The 17,194-nt window shown below is 35.2% G+C and overlaps 1 long non-coding RNA gene across 3 annotated transcripts; it reads left to right on the top strand.

Annotated features, from left to right (window-relative positions):
• The first annotated feature begins 2,492 nt into the window (after positions 1 to 2,492).
• Positions 2,493 to 17,104, top strand: LOC110375667 (uncharacterized). Of its 3 annotated transcripts, none has more exons than XR_002429491.3 (5): positions 2,493 to 2,878; positions 10,347 to 10,456; positions 11,201 to 12,749; positions 16,472 to 16,563; positions 16,855 to 17,104. It is a non-coding gene; the product is annotated as an uncharacterized LOC110375667 (long non-coding RNA). The 3 variants fall into 3 exon arrangements; XR_007510528.2 differs by lacking the exons at positions 16,472 to 16,563; positions 16,855 to 17,104 and adding exons at positions 14,861 to 14,970; positions 15,512 to 15,736; XR_002429490.3 differs by lacking the exons at positions 16,472 to 16,563; positions 16,855 to 17,104 and adding an exon at positions 14,861 to 15,736.
• Positions 17,105 to 17,194: the final 90 nt, after the last annotated feature.

The raw sequence follows: 17,194 nt of genomic DNA, 5'->3' as shown, positions 1-17,194 counted from the left end.
TTCTTATTTTCAATTTCATGTAAAGCGATTCTATAAATTTTAAAATCGCTGCCCAGACAGGAAGTCAGATCGAAATCGTGGCGGTCGGGAGGAAATTGCTCATTCTCACGCGAACGGCCGCCGCCTCACTCCGGGGAATCCGCTCTAATGGAAAAAGTTAAAAAAATATACAAAACTTTTTATTACAAAGCCTCGTTGGACTCACCTAGACACACACCCTGATGCACACAACTAAGAAGACAGCGAGGCTGTAATATGATTCATTCTGATTTAATAAAAGTGGAGGAAAAGTATTTTCAAAAACTAACGATAAGATAATGAATTTGAAGTAGATACCGATAACCTCAAAAATGTGAATTATTATATGTAGGTGCATTCAAACTAATAATGAATCATAAAAAACAAGATATTGACATACAATACCGTTATTTAAATCAAGGATTAAATATTATTGAATGCATAACGCAGCTAAGTTATTACGTACTTTTTGTTGTTTAATACAATATATGTCAAAGGTATTATTACATAAAAAACATGTTAAGAGTACCTACGTCTATATTGATTTTAATAAATAGCATAATATTAAAACCCATTGCGTGATATTTTCTTTTCAACTAGGGCATGGTAGCGTAAAAAGTGAATTATCACATTTTATTATAATAATACTTTTCTTAACAGGTTCTTCATAAAAATATTGTTGTATCTGAGATTGTGAGATCTTTGAAAATTTTCGTTATTAATTTTGTGATCCAAAATCATTTCAACTGACTACAGTGTGAGTATTGGAATTACCTTAAGATCAAGTTAGAACTAAAAAAATATCCTTATCAAACATTCCAGTCAAATTAGTCTCCTAAAATATCAAAATCACATTAGCTCTTCATGTAGACACTACTAATTTATTAATTGAGTGACTACTTGAGTCAGGCATAGCAGAACTAAGTAGTTAAGTCTATCCACGACGCGACGCTTAAAACCCTCAAATGCCATGTGTTAACTAGATAAGTTTGGTGACGCCCTGCGTACCTAACTTTAACTTAACTTCATTCAGACTGAAGTTGTTTCAGTCAACGACAATTAGGGTGTGATCGGAGACCTTTACATGTAAAAATATTTCTCACGGACTCTTCGCGAAATATCCCAAACTAAAAAGAATATCAGTATTTGCTTCAAGTTTATTTTGGCTTCCCTTTGTTGGCTTTCATTAACCTGCATCAATAACTGTATGTCAGTGTATTATTTTTGTAGTACTTATTGAAATAACTCAACTTAATCTTCGAAGGCCAAACGTCATATTGTGTCATGTTTGTTTTCCTAATCGTTTGTCTATTCTTTGTCTGCCCTTATAAATTCACCTTCGGTAGTTCATAAAAGAAAATTGTCACATGCAAGTTAAACGTGCCATCATTCATAACCATGGAGAACAAAATGATTAGCGGAGGTGCCATAACGGTAAATCGCTTAAGTAATGTTTACTTAACATTACTGGTTTTGCCCTTATAAGCCTTCTTTGAACCGGACCATTTTTTGTATCTTTAACAGATAGAACACGAATGCTTCGTTAGTTCACTCGTAACTGATCGTTTTATATGTGCAGACCGTACGAATTTGACATAGAAGAAGGCGCCTGACCTGCCTGCATTATGGCATCTCTGCTCATCTTTCCATACTCCGTGTTCACAGATCATTTGGATTAGTCACGCTGTTTTCCTTTGCCATTCTCTCTTTATATTCGCAGTAAAGCAGTATGCCTACTATCGATAAGCTAAATGATCAAACATATGTCGTAAACAGTGCCCATTGGTCATGAGTGCGCACGAGTAGCCAGAGTCTTGGAAACTTAACAATAGTACCATTCATACTGTCTTACAATGGGTTCATAATTATTTCTGCATGTTGCGTTTTTAATTGTGTTTAAAGGTGTCATAATAAAATGTTATACATACCTTGAAGCATGCCAAATTATAAAATTATGACACTAGGCTGACTAATACAGAATTGGTAAACATAATGATTATAATGTTTATCTTACGATAGGAGTAATCTTTATTCCCCTCGGTGCAAAATAGGTACTTTTTAGAAATTATTTCAATAATGTTAATAAGTAATCTTAAATACGATAATATTAATCTTGAAAATATAATTCCTTAAACATCAAAAATATGAGGAAACATTTCATAATTATGACTGTTTTGAGCCTTTTTATTAATTTGTAATGCATCTATTCTAATTTTAGGTCAAATGATAGATTGAATATAAAAAAACACATAAAGTAATGTTGAAGACAATACAATTTTCTTGTTGTATCTAGTTTGAGTTTATTTATAACAATAACAACAAAATAAATTATTAAAAAAAAACGTGATAATTTTATCTAATGTTTCTCTTATCTTTCGATATTAGGTTTTGAGAAAAGATTTTCTTCAACAAGATCTAAGAAACGTGCTAACTCGTTGATAAATCTGTCAATCAACATTAAAACTACTGCTCAGTACTCTGCCGGCTTCAGTGCAAGGCACCTGCTTCAAACAGTTACATTCATAAACACCTAAACTCTACGAAACCAAAAAAGTGTTGCTATATCCAATTACAGACTACATACGGCCATAAATTTAGTACATTTTAATGAGTTAGTAAATCATCATTCTAAATATACTTTCTCATAAACACGTAGATGTGTAGATGTACAAATGTTTGCCGGTGCACCTATCTCTCTGCCGAAATATTGTATCGATCCGAAGATAAATTTCGATAAGGACTGATAAGTTTTGTTATAGTTTTAAATAGTAAGAACGGTCACTAGGCTTCAGTCGTGGACAACTGTCAGACTCGCGATCAGTGATTACAAAGTTTTTCTAATTTAAATCAACAAAATGTGGTAAGTGATCTCTGTGTGTTTATTCAGTTTTCCATCTAGTACACAGTGTTTTATTTACCAAGTAAATTGTGTGAAAATACCGCCAATAATAACACAGTAATTTTGCAGTTTGATTAAACACACGCGACGCAAATATTTTGTTGCAATTATGTTGTTGGCTGAACGTTTTATTGTTGGAAAAAATATTAGGACTTGACGATTAATTATTTAATTGTGCGGTAATTAATGCACAGAAGTACCTCGTCGTAATAACATGCATTTTTTTTTCACAATAGTGACTTTATGCTTTTATATTTTTTTGCGCAAATTAATGCTACTTTGACACGAAATGTTTGACGTGCACAGTGAAACATCAAACAAACATTCGAACAACACAAAATTAATATTTTCTTTGCGTAGTAATTAGAAGTAAGTTTAATTATTGTTGTTTTTATAGTTATGGTCAGTTGTTCTATATTTATTCGAGCATGCTATGCTGTCGATGCGCAGCACTAGCGTGTTCTCCGTCAGTGAGTACACTAGTGACGTAACTAGCATTGACCAATCAGTTCGATAATGCAGTCGAGCGCACGTACAGTTCGCAACATCTGCGAAACGAGAATCATTGCAATAACTTTTATTTTACGTTCCTACTACACTAAACTCAATACTTTATTTCCTCTAAACTATATTTATTTTACGTTCTAAGAACTTTTTTTACTTTAATCTATTTCTAATAATGAACTAAGGTCGTTGTTGTAAAAAGCACAAGCAATTGTGATTTTCTAAACATAGATGTTATTTGAAACGTGTATTTGCGAATAGCATGTAAAAGATATAAACATTAAACATTCCGTGACAATATAACAATCTTATCTAATAGGTATCAGTTAACAAATTAAGCCTGTGATTAATGTTATAGGCGGGTTTACTACCTACTACGGTTATGAATAACAAGAATGAAGATAAAAACAATTAAATATCGGCTGATTTTCATATTAAAACTTTGCTTCTAAAAACTTTTTTTTCTCGAGTGCTGATTAGCTATTCAAAATGTGATACATCCAATGCATGCTTCCAGTACTAAATAGTAAATGCTAAATAGTAAAAAAAACAATTGAAAACAGAAAGCATCTCATTCTTTAACATATAGCAAAAGTCTTCGGAGTATTATGTACTAGCTTCTGCCAGCGGTTTCACCCGCATCTCGTGGGAACCTCTGCACGAACGCAGATAAAAAGTAGCCTATAGCCTTCCTCGATAAATGGGCTATCTAACACCGAAAGAATTGTTCAAATCGGACCAGTAGTTCCTGAGATTAGCGCGTTCAAAATATCTTTTCGGGGAAACCCTAGCGGACACATTGAAGGCTGCCAAAGCTGTGACGAAATCTGGGGCCGATATAAAAGTCACCTATGATAAAAATAGGAACCACAGCCTACCAGCCAACACATACCAACCACAGCCATCAACTTCGCGTGGTTTAAACTGGAAGGCTCCCGCTTCGACTCGCAGGCAGTCGGGGCCGCAGAGGAGCCGCCAGCCTTACTCGTCTGCTGGAACGAGGGCGCCACCGCCGCCGACGAGCCGGCCACCGCCGCCGCCGCACGTCAGCTCGTCGAGGACATCGCGCAATCAGCCGCGGTCGATCCGCCGCCGGTAAATCAGGTACAATATGCTGGTCGTTTATCGTCATTTGTAAGACAATGGTCCCTCCTCACGAAAGACAACACTATTCTATCATGGATTGAAGGTTATAGAATACAATTTTCTAAACCAGTCACACAGGAAAATGTACCTCCTGTCCCTGTTTTAACACTAACTGAGATAAACGATTTTTGCAAAATTATCGACAGTCTTATAGAAATTGGAGCTGTATCCGAATGCACTCCGTGCGCCAACCAATTCATATCCAGTATCTTTCTTGTACCTAAACCGAATGGCAAGAAAAGGTTTATACTGAACCTAAAAAATCTTAATAAATATATACAAACTGATCATTTCAAGCTGGAGGATTTACGCACAGCAGTAAAATTAATCACAAAAAATTGTTTTATGGCAACCTGTGATCTCAAAGATGCATATTTTTTATTAAAAATCCATCCAGATTCCAGAAAATATCTCCGCTTTCAATTTGACAATAAGTTATTTGAATTCAATGTCTTGCCATTTGGTTTAAACACAGCGCCATACGTTTTCACAAAATTAATGAAACCCGTCGTTAGATTACTCAGATTGGCTGGCTATATATCTACTGTATATCTTGATGACCTATTTTTAATGGGATATTCGTATAACGATTGCTTAAACAATATTAATATTTCAACTAAGTTACTAACATCTTTAGGATTCATCATTAACTATGAAAAGAGTTGTCTACAACCTTCTATGAGATGTAAATTTTTGGGTTTTATCCTTGATTCCCAAATTTTTTTAACTATTTTACCCGATCAGAAGAAAGAACGCCTAATTAACGAGATTACCATGTTTATGAAATTAAAGCGTATCAAAATTAAAGATTTTGCTAAATTAGTCGGTTTGTTAATTTCTGTTTGTCCAGCCGTAGAATACGGTTGGCTTTATACCAAAGAATTAGAACGTTGTAAGTATCTTAATTTACGCGGTCACGACGATTACAATCGTTACATGAGTATCCCCGGTCACTTGCACGATGACCTGAGATGGTGGCTACAAGCCTTAGTAAAGCCCGAGAACCGTATCAAAGATGATACTTACTCGCTAGAAATATTCTCTGATGCCTCAACTACGGGGTGGGGAGCAGCGTGTGGCTCAGAGACGGCGTGTGGTCGTTGGTCGTTGTCAGAGCAAAAACAACATATTAATTACTTGGAACTTTTGGCCGCCTTTTTCGCACTTAAAGTTTTCGCTAGTGACTTTCACGATTGCCAAATACTCCTTCGCATTGATAACTCAACTGCTATTAGTTATATTAATCGGATGGGTGGAATTCAATATCCACACCTAACAAAAGTAGCAAAATATATTTGGCAATGGTGCGAGCCTCGAAGAATATTTGTTTATGCGTATTACATTAAATCTGTAGATAACACTATAGCAGATTTGGAATAAAGACGTAACCATCCTGATATAGAATGGTCACTCACGGAGAATATGTTTTCCTATATATGTGAAAAGTTTGGCACTCCATCCATTGATTTATTTGCGAGTCGGCTTAACAAAAAATGCAAAAAGTACATTGCTTGGCATAGAGATCCAGGTGCTTTTGCAATAAACGCCTTCACAGTTAGCTGGTCTAGCATATATTTTTACGCATTTCCGCCTTTTCCAGTTATTCTAAAAACTTTGAAAAAAATCATAAATGACCAAGCAAAAGGCATTGTAATTGTACCCCTCTGGCCTACGCAACCTTGGTTCCCTTTGTTTAAAAACTTATTAATATCGGAATTAATTACCTTTAAATCAGACAGTTACAATATAGTTTTTGACCATTCCAGCACCGGCAACATTCAAACCCATCTTACCCTGGCTGCAGGGATTTTATCAGGGGAGCGTTATCGCGGAGAAGCGTCCCAGAATCATCGGAACATTTAATGCTAGGCTCTTTAGCCGACAGTTCTCTTAAGCAATATGATGTGTGTTACAAACAATGGTTCAACTTCTGTGTTCAGAATTCATTAGATTTTTATGCCACATCGATTACCGACGTATTGAGGTTTTTAACAATGCATTTTGATGCCGGAACTAAATACAGTAGTTTGAATAGTTTTAGAGCAGCCCTATCTTTAATATTGGGTCCTAGTGTCTCCAAAGATGATAGAATTGTAAGGTTTTTTAAAGGCGTGTTCCGTTTACGTCCGCCCATGCCTAGATACAATGTAACTTGGGATACCTCTTGCGTTCTATCTCATTTAGCTACTTGTTATCCTAATGAAACATTACTGTTAGATCAACTGTCGAAAAAATGTATAACTTTATTAGCTCTTGTTACGGCCCATAGGGTTCAGACCTTTTCAAAAATCAATATAAAGAACATTGAAATCAAACCTAACGAAATCATAATTAAAATACCTGACTTAGTTAAAACTTCAAAAAAAAGGAACCAATCAACCTCTCTTAGTGTTACCTTACTTTTTACAGAAAAGAGAAATATGTCCTGCACAAACATTAGTTGATTACATTGCTAAAACTTCATTGTTACGTAAGGATGAAACTTTATTCATCGGATGTAAAAAGCCGCATAAAGCAGCGACTACACAGACGTTGTCTCGCTGGATAAAGAGTACGCTCCACGCTAGCGGGATAGACGTATCCATATTCTCAGCGCATAGCACGAGACATGCGTCTACATCTAAAGCCCACCAGCTTGGTGTTAATATTGACCTGATCAGAAAAACTGCTGGCTGGTCCAACAATTCAGATACGTCTTTCAAATTTTACCAGAGAAATATAACTAAATATGACCCGTCAGTCTTAGCAAGAGCTATTATCAATAATGCAGATGACTGAACTATGTATAGTTGATTCAAAATATACCTAATTAAGTCTTATCTTAGAATTTATTTAGTACTAAGCCTAGAGACATGTAATGCCTTTTTGTTGATGTGATTAAACATAATATGTTGATTCTGATAATTTTGCGTTGATATTTTTTGAATTATACCTCTCAAAGTCTACAGATGTGAATAAGTAATAAGTTTATTATTTCAGGTTACTAATCTCGAGAACGAAGCACGAGTATAATTGATGATTAAACGAACTTACCTGTACGTGAAGTTCAATCATAATTATACGAAGTGCTTCGTTCGAAGAGATTAGTAGGTCCCTCCCGCCCTTCCCAAATCATTCCAAAAAATATCAACGATGGACGTTGGCTAAAGACACTCCAAACTAAATGACAAGCGGAGTATTAGGTCAAAATCACCTCGCAAACAAAAAAAAAAAAAAAAAATCTTTTACCTCTCAACATTCAGTGCATGTGGTGAATCCTGGGTGATACTACAGATGTGAATAAGTAATAAGTTTATTATTTCAGGTTACTAATCTCTTCGAACGAAGCACTTCGTATAATTATGATTGAACTTCACGTACAGGTAAGTTCGTTTAATCATCAATTTTTAAACACGATATTAAAATATATCTTTATTCGAATGTGATTTGCTGCTATTACATCCATGTATTTGCTAACAAGTGCGTAATTTATACGACGCTGCCAATGACCTCGACTTTCTAGTAAATATTCTACTGGCGTTTTCCATGTGACGACCTCAAAAATGGCGGCGAGTTACTGTCACTGCGTTTAGACCTATACTTATAAAATAATATGTAAATAAAATTCATTTATCAGAAAAAGAACCCAGAGATACAATATATTATGTAAAGAAATTATTAATTACATATGACAGATTCCAGATTAATGCCGTCCACGGCCGATTTCGGCTGTTCTCATGTTAAGAGATCAGGCAGTTACGCAGGACATATTATAGTGCACGAGCATTTGCGCAGACACAGGTGCAGTCCCTATTCCTTCACTCTCATAGCCCGATGGGGCGGCAATCCGACACGACCGGAAAGAGATCAGGCACAGGACCGACATTTACGTGCTCTCCGACGCACGGGTGAATCAATCACCAACTTCTAGACTACGGGCTGCTTTGTGATTGTTTAAGAAAACCCACAAAGCGATTTCGGCCCGACCCGGGAATCGAACCCGAGACTTCGAGCACAGTAGGCGCGCTTCCGACCACTAGACCAACGAGGCATTCCAGATTACTTAATGTATAAACGTGAAAAGTTAGTGTGTTTGAACATGGTCATTCCTGAAACTGTATTACGGATTTGCTAATTTCTCTTGCATTTGATTGTCTAATACTTGACCAATAAAATAGGTCTTAATCGTCAATCGTCACATTATACATATAAATAAATACTTTTGCGGTTTTAGTTTATCTGCCTGTTGCGATAAACTCAAAAACACTTCATGGATTAAGCGCCTTCACCAATACACAATAGTGATAGCAATTCACATAGTTCAACGAGGAAGCAGTATTATAAACAGGCCCTTGCCTCAGCCGGAGAAAGCAAATTAGAAAGGATACTACTTGGGAATAAACTAAAATAAAATTTAAAAGAGACTATGACCCTTGAGTTTGTTTCGGCGTTTCTTCTCAGGGATCAGTCAGTTAGGAAATGCCGACCTTAGCGTTCTTAAAATGACGTGTAAAAGTGATGTAATGTCCAACTTGCAAAATAAACGATTTCATTTCATTTCAAACTTCAGTCCAAAAACAGTTAAATATTTGAACATCCGGAATAAAAATTATTATTGCTGAAATAAATAGTGTTCTTATATTTAATCAAATCATGATACTTATCATTGAAAAGTGAACGAAACGTCAAACACGTGTTTTAAAAGCACTATCTTTGCATGTTGTTTATATCGACACACAATCGCTTTGCGAACTATAATATATCTTTTGTTATATTGATAATCAAGTAAATCCAAACGGAATCATAAAGATAAAGCAACGTGATCAAGATTGTGTTAATTAAATTAAAAGTATAATAAAATTGTGTATTACAACACAGTATAATTAAAAAATATATGTTTATTAGCGTTTATTTAGCTTCCGAATATGTGAGCACTTATATACCTATGTCACAGCAAATTATGTATTTTAAAACAACATTATGAACAGGAATGATTCTAAAGGAGACGCAATTGCCATCTGTTATATTCGTAACAGCGTTTTCACACTGATGGATTTTTAAATCAAGCGAATACGCGCGATAAATTCTTAACGGCAGAATCGCTCAGTTTAAAATATCATCATTGCGCTGACAGTTGTCAATTGTTTGAGCAATGCCACTCGGAAAAAACGCGAAAAAATCCACTAGTGTGACAATACAGTATCGAGAAAGTCTGTCATTACCCGGTAACATATTAATTAGGGTTTTACGATGCACCTAGTGTGACCGAGTTTGTAGTACTTATTGTTTAGTACCTATTGTATGCAACAAATCAAGCAGTCACTACGGTATTGCGTATTTTATTGCTGTTATGAGTGTCATTAGATTTTAGTGTTTGAGCAGTACAGTGAACGTAGGTTGGATTATAGCTAAATGCTTGATGCTTGATACTTCGACGTAACAATGTAAAGTTTACCAAGTTTACTTTCAATTTAACTATACGACTTCGTACGTGTTCAATTAGGGTTTAAGGGCATTTAGGAACTGCACGTAAACAAACAAACATTTATATTTTTTTAATATACAAGAAAGCCTTTCTACAAAATTGCAACAAACTATCCAAACAGACCGAGTTGATAAAGCTCGGTCTGTTATCTTGCTATCAAAATAATTATCTACTCATGATTTCTGATTCATAATAATAATTAACATGATTACTAAATATAGGCATTTTAAACTCATACTAACGCTTACTTACATTCTCATTAAGCACTAACACTATAGCCTAGGACTTTATTGTTTTTGTTCTATTTTGTTTCAGCTGCTGTGTGTGTAATCTCTTATGCAAGATCCTCAGTTTGATCGTATCTCTACTGTTCATCGTGGCTGTCATACTGCTCATCTTATGGGGCGTTGGAGTTATATTTGGCAGTAAGTATTTAACACTATTTAAGGCTCGAGCAGACCGGATGCGTATGCGTAGACGTGCACGTACCACTGAGTTGTAATGTATGGAAATGTATGACGCTTGCGCAACGACGCGCGTCTACGCTTACGTCTACGCATACGCATCCGGTCTGCTCGAGCCTTTAGACACTGATACTTAATAGATGTTATGCTTTCATTGAACATCCTTGACAGTCGTTACGGTTAGTCAGAAGCCAGTAAGTCTGACACCAGTCTAACCAAGAGGTATTGGGTTACCTGGGTAGCTGGGTTGAGGGGGTCAGATAGGGCAGTCGCTCCTTGTAAAGCACTGGTACTCAGCTACATCCGGTTAGACTGGAAGCCGACCCCAACATAGTTGGGAAAAGGCTCGGAGGATGATGAAGGAAGAATGCTTTTGCAATCATCACCTGTCTAGCCTTTTCCCAGCTTTCTTGGGGTAAGCTTTTAGTAACTGCATGCAGATAAACCAATGTTTTATGGAGTGACGGCCTGTCTGATCTCCTAAACTCAGTTACCTGGGCAATCCCTAACTGACCCAAGATTGGTTATGAGACATTCTGGCTTTCGACTGTGGTACGGGGAAGCGCGACGGGTACGCGATGTAGTTCCCAGGGATATACATACATGGAACGGCCCGCGCTGGCAAAAAGTAGTAAAACTGCATAAACCGTTGCTTATATGTATATAAATAACACCGACACTAATTTATTTATTTTTCTCCCACAGATAATAATACCGACACCGCCAAAGCGCTGAGCTTTAACGAAATGACCTACAATAACCCGAAACTACTTTGATTACAACGACAACCTATCTTCATAAATCTTACTATACTTGTAATACGAAAAATGCAATCCTGTGTACTCGTCAATATACACGAAAAAGATCAAAATGTAACTTCTCTCTCACTGTTTTAATTGTATAAATTATTACTTATTATAATATAACGTAAGCTATTTTCTTATCTTCATTCTTTTCTTTCTCTCCTTCTCTTTAGTTTTAATTGTAAATATAGCTTAAGTTATAAATATAAACGTTGCTAGTTATGAATATATTGCACTATATTGTATATCTAGCTTCACGCATTCAATGCATTTTAAAAACATGTGACTATTGGATAAAACATAGACTGAATCTTGTCTGAATCTTTGACTTTTATGATCAAAGGTCTATTGACTTGTAACCCAACAATCGCATGTGTAAGTTCGCTTTTATATACAGTATGTCTATGAATATCTTCGCTGATGGCAAAGAACAAACAACTAACAAACTATTCGAATTACGTCCACCAATTACGTATTTGACCTGAACCAATTGATAGAGCATATATGTAAGTAAATTGCCCGTAGTTAGTAGGTAAGTACATGGTTACACTTCGTTTGTTTTGAGTAACTTATAATGCATCACATTTCTTCATCTAACAATTAATGAAAAGATCTTTTAGACATTAAGCTCTTACACAGTTTAAGGCACCCATGTACAAATATGGCTAGCAAATAAATGTTTAAATAGAAGGTTGTTATTTACTCGCTTAAGTCAAAATCTTGATCACACTATATCTGCTTGAATAATAATAATGTACTGGGATCGATCTATCATCACTGACAAGACTATAGTAGCCAAGCAATAAGCCTGATATAGTGTTGATGTCGCCATGTGGAATGTCAACACGGCTGTTATTGTGCCGATTGTCGTTACGGCAAATGGTCTAATAGCCAAGAGCCTCGACCAACACCTCATGAGGCTCTCGTTAGGTGGCTAGATCAAGGGTCTGATTCAGAGGGCAGTACTCCTTGATACGGCGCGTATTGTGATGATGTTTCTGTCCCTGGGCTTACTTACCGGTACCTTGTGGCTGATGTTTTATATTTTTAAATATTTTTATATTGATATTTAAAAAAAACATTATGTTATGTACACAATTAATGAATAAACGAAATAATTTTATCATCGGTTTCCCCATTCCTTTTCCATTGCCATCCCATCACTCTTCTTAGCATTGTACTTGAGTCACAATAAAAAGTACGATCAAGAAGAGTTTTTGTCAATTGTTTTCATCCATAAACAATTTTGAAGTTTTAGACAGACTTGTCAAAGTAATTTGTAAGAATGTCACCAGTTCAGTCTTTGCTAACGCTAAATATTATAATTAACACGTTAATTCCGAGAATAGAACTAACTACAGAATAATTATTTGTTTATAACGCTTAGAAGTCATCATATAATTGTGGAAACCTATGGATTTATAGTAAGAAGCAGAAAACACAAACATGTGGTAACTATGTTTTACTTTTCGAAAAGACACTTCGAATTGAACCCTCTTATGGCAATAAGAGAACTGTATGCATTTAGGCATCATAACCATTCGTCATTTTATTCTCAATAAAAACAACAGTTTTGTATGGAAGCCACTTTATTCAACAAATTCTCCTACTAAGAATATTACTTGCACCTCACAACGCAATATAAAACACTAACATGTCAGTTATTTTAGGAATTATAAAATACGACCAGTACAAGTTCACAGCGAGTTTGAAATAAATAAAATGTAAACAATAGCCAACTGGTCACGGACGATTCTATTTCGAAGTTTTATGCGTTGGTAATCATTCTTTGTAACTTTATAGCCGTACTATATAACAGATTAGCCCATTGCCTTTACGTAGTCGGTAATGTATTATGTTATGACCCATCTCAAATATCCGGCCACATCAAACTTATGAATTAAATGAATCTATATTTGTTATTGTGACGAAGATAATAAGCATAAATCTGGATTGATATAGTGGAAATACTTTTACTATAATCAGTGCTTCCTCTAATAATTTGATAACACGTGGTAAGCCAAAAGGCTGGGTAAATTCCATACTCAAAAAAGTTCATTATTTAACGAATTTATACCTAATTATATATTACACCTAAAATTAGGCATTACGTCATAATATTGTGGTTTCCACTAGGATATAGTGACGACAACAAACAAAAACAGGATGCGTGATGGTTTCGGTAATGCGTAGATACCATCAAACGCGATTAACACACGGAAATTACCTACTTAGTAAATAGTTATAGATAGGTTATTGGTGTGAACAGATAACACGAGGCTCTTTTGGGAGTGTCTAGTTACCAAAATATAATAAAGCATTAGTATATATATAGGCTGAAAAACACTTCATCCAACTCGAAATATTTAGTTACATATTAAGTTATTTTGCAGATGTTAATATTAATTTGAAAAAAACAGCTTAACGCCCCGCTTCAGGCATTACAAATGTGACGGTTTATACTATTCTTATTATCTACTATTTATTACATAATATATTCTAAACATAAACTTATTACAATTTGCTTACAGTTATAGGTACCTGACAGTATAAGTAGGTACAAGTATTCCTACTGCGATTGTAGAGGGTTACTTGAGATGTAAAGTAGTTTCCTCAAAGAGATGTCAGCAACCCCAGCGGGGCCCAGCAGGGCCCAGGCCTGCCGGAGCTGCGGGTTGTTCGAAAGAGATACCGCGGCCCTGGTACATAAAAGGCCTATGACGGAACACGACGGTTTTTAGTCAGTAAGAGTCTGACACTCCCTCACCGCTGCTAACCCACAGCGGGAGGGGTGATTTGATGATTTTTGACGTCTGAAAAAAAAATGATGTAAAGTAGTTTGGAAGGCAAAACGAAATAGGCTGGTTTCATTTAGTAATAGTATCCTAATAGTATTTACCTCCTCACTCCACCTTATTCGGGTCGGGTCATATTTGATGATATCCGATTGTTAAATGGAAATAATAATTCATGTGACGTTATAAACCCTTTATTTTCCTAATTCACATGACCATAGAGATGGGATCTCTGTTCGTATTTCCACTGCGCTTATAATTCTTTATCCATTTATCCTATTTACCATTTTATCAGCCTTCTTTAACACGGAGGAACTCGTTATGACAAGATAGTCATCCATCCATGGACCGACCGAGCTAATCGTTGCGGTCATAAAACTATCTTACTATCGATTGACCCGCACAGCTATGTGTCTAAGTGACAATTTAACCACGAACTCCTCCGAACGAAAAATGCAGTCAACTTAGCAAATGACGTTGAATGATAGGTAATAAGCTACAAACTTGTATAATATACACACCAGTTTTTTGTTATATTGTTCCCTCAAGTCTCCTTCAATCACATGTGCGCGCGCTAAAAGTTCACAAAAAAATTGACATACTCAAGAAGAGATCTTTGTAAGAAGACGATTCTTGTGACCGCGATCGCATGCCAAGGTATGTACTATTTTGTAGCTTATTACCTTAAATTCTGAGGTGCTAAAATGACTGATACGTAATTATTTAATTATTACTTATATTTATTAATATTAATAACCTTTTTTCAGCTTTATGTGCAAGCTTCTTTGTCAGATCTGCAGCTTGACGATGGGTGTCATGGTCGTCGGTGCGATCTTCTTTTTAGCATTCTGGTTCCTTCGATGGTTATTCGATAGCTGTAAGCATTTCTTCTTTTCGAAATAGTTTTCATGCGTAGATTGAAGGGCACTTGAAGTATTTTAGTCATCTGCTGTTGTTATATAGACTGTGGTATAGATTCATCATCATCCTCCTGCCCTTATCCCAATGTTATTTGGGGTCGGCGCAGCATGTTTTCTCCTTCCATACTTTTCTATGAGCCGTCATCTCGCAAGTTACATTCTTTCTAATTATATCATCTTTCACTGTAGTATAGATGCTTATGTTTTAATATTTCCGACTAGTAGGTACATTTTTTGTATAGTAAAAGTAGAGATAGGTTAGACTGTTTATGGCATATGCACTTTGGGTTCTTCCAACTAGATTGTTACTATATGATTTTACTTCCCTTTATTAACGCTAGACTTAAAATAACAAATTTATATTATTTGCTAGATTTGATTACGTTAAAACTCGCTTTGATTCATAACAATGTTTGCATTTGTACTTTTTCTAATCTGAAAAATCCCAAATGAATCCACTGAAGATGATAAAAATAACAATTGTTTTCTTGTTTTCAGAAATCAAGATTATAATTTAGATTGTAAGTCTAAGTTATAAGTCAAAGGATTGACTTTAAGGATTGGTTTAAGTTAAGACTTAAGTTTTAGTAGTTCGGTTTACAACTGCACGCTTTTGACTATCATGACTTGTTAGCGGTTGAAGATGTCTTCTATACCATGAAAATATCTTAAAATAATTTTATTCTGGCTCAAGGTAAAATAAATAAATTGTATTAAACTCTACTTTGATGTTTTATTTAAATAACACCTTTAGATACGAACAGTTGTTGCTTTTGTCACGACAGTTATAACATCAGGCTTAAAAGGTATACTGTTAACGTATATTAAGTATACGCGGTACTCATTCTGATAAAAAATAAATAAATACAGTATTTAATAAAATAGTATTTAATAAATGAAATAAAATTCGTCTAAAAACAGACCTTCTGGTAATGACTGACTCTTCTATGGTGTTCTAATTCTCGCAATTTTTTATTCTATTAACTTTATTTGAAATATTATTTTATTATATTTCATTATTTTTGCATATTTTATTTTTTAGGGTTTCGTACCCAAAGGGTAAAACGGGACCCTATTGTTTTCGCTCCTCTGTCCGTCCGTCCGCCCGTCAGTCACCAAGTGTATCTCATGAACCGTGATAGTTAGAGGGCTGAAATTTTCACAAATGATGTATTTCTGTTGCCGCTATAACAACAAATCCTGAAAACTATAATAAAATAAATAGTTTGGGAGGCTCCGATAATAATTTTTTAATAAATTTTTGCTCTGGTACGGAAGCCTTCGTGCGCGAGTCCGACTCGCACTTGGCCGGTTTTTTTCTTTGATCTAATCGACATAATAATATATTACCCTTTATATTAATGTTAACGTATTTAATTTAATTTGATTAGGTACGACACACTCGTTATATGCACCGACATATGCAGGCCCTAAAAAAAATATTTTTTTTGTTTGCAGCATTTGTCAGCTCATTAGCTTGGGAATTTTTTTAGTGTTGATTATTATACTCATACTAGTAATATTTTGGGCAATTGGATGGTTGTTCAACTGTAAGTGCATTTCCTTCTTCCAATTGTTTTATTGAACCTTAGCTGTTCCCGGGAAACTTCCCTTGGTACCCGGATAAAAGATAACCTATGCCACCGGGAACAGATAAGCTTCCCGAGAGTGAAATATTTATCCAAAACGATTCAGTAGTTTTGCAGCATGTTCAATGTAAACATGCAATTACCTTTCCCCTTTATAATATTAGTATTGATAAAAGAACTGTTACTAAACTGATTGATAAACTAAGAATTCTTCTTAAGTGCAAAAATTGATAACATTTTCTATCTTTTCAGGAATAAAGATTGACAATTAGATTGTAAGTCTAAGTTGTTTTGAAGACTCGACTTTAATGAGGCATTCTTATGACCTAACCAGTGGTTTGGTGATAATTTTTGGTGATACAAATTATGAGTTTTAATTTATTACACGGTGGCAGAAGATCTCTACTGTACTCTCCTACTCATAACAGATTTTGTAGTAAAAATATATATTTTAGTATTGTAATTAAATATTAATGATATTCTATTAAAATAAGATTTATTTCGTTTTTTTTTTTTTAATTTCATTTGTATCTCATAAGTGTCACGTGCAGCATTCTACCTTTTGCTGAACATCGCAATAAAACTAATTAAC

This window comes from Helicoverpa armigera, chromosome 14 (genome assembly GCF_030705265.1).
Source record: "Helicoverpa armigera isolate CAAS_96S chromosome 14, ASM3070526v1, whole genome shotgun sequence".
Taxonomy (NCBI): Eukaryota; Metazoa; Arthropoda; class Insecta; order Lepidoptera; family Noctuidae; genus Helicoverpa; species Helicoverpa armigera.
Note: the sequence above shows the minus strand (reverse complement) of the source record. Positions and strands in the feature narration are given on the sequence as shown.